Consider the following 592-nt stretch of genomic DNA (forward strand, 5'->3'; position numbering starts at 1 on the left):
AAAAAAAATCATTCTGAAGCTTGAGACAGTGCTGGGACAGTGCATTCACATTCTGGGAACAGGGTCCAACTTTAACATAAAGTTCAAAATCAAGAAATAGGGTGGAAAAAATAAGCAAACAACAAAAGAACCTGACCAAAAAAAGTTACTATAGCAACAGAGAGATACAAGACACAAACTCAGAAGACAATGAAGTCAAAACAGCCATAAACTAAGCCTCAAAGAAAAAAAAAATGTGAATGGATATAAACCCGAGAATTCCTGAATGAGCTAAAAATGATTTTCAAAATCAGAGTAGAAGAAGAAAAATTAAGTAAAGAAATTAGAGCAAAAGAAGAAAATTACAAAAAGACAATGAACAACTTGGTATAAAAGAGGCACAAAAAACACCAAAGAAATAACACCTTAAAAAACAATTAGTGGGGTGGCCAGGTAGCACAGCGAGTAACATCACTGGCCCCATTGTCACGACGACCTGGGGATCAAATCCAGGCTCAGACACTTAGCACCCACCCAGAAACACCTGTACGTGTAACCTTGAGCAAGTTACTTAATCCCAATTGCTTAAAAAAAAAAAAAACCAAACCAATTA

Source organism: Petaurus breviceps, unplaced genomic scaffold, assembly GCF_028583685.1.
Source record: "Petaurus breviceps papuanus isolate PSGF00001 unplaced genomic scaffold, PetGlider_PUasm1.0 90760, whole genome shotgun sequence".
Lineage (NCBI taxonomy): Eukaryota > Metazoa > Chordata > Mammalia > Diprotodontia > Petauridae > Petaurus > Petaurus breviceps.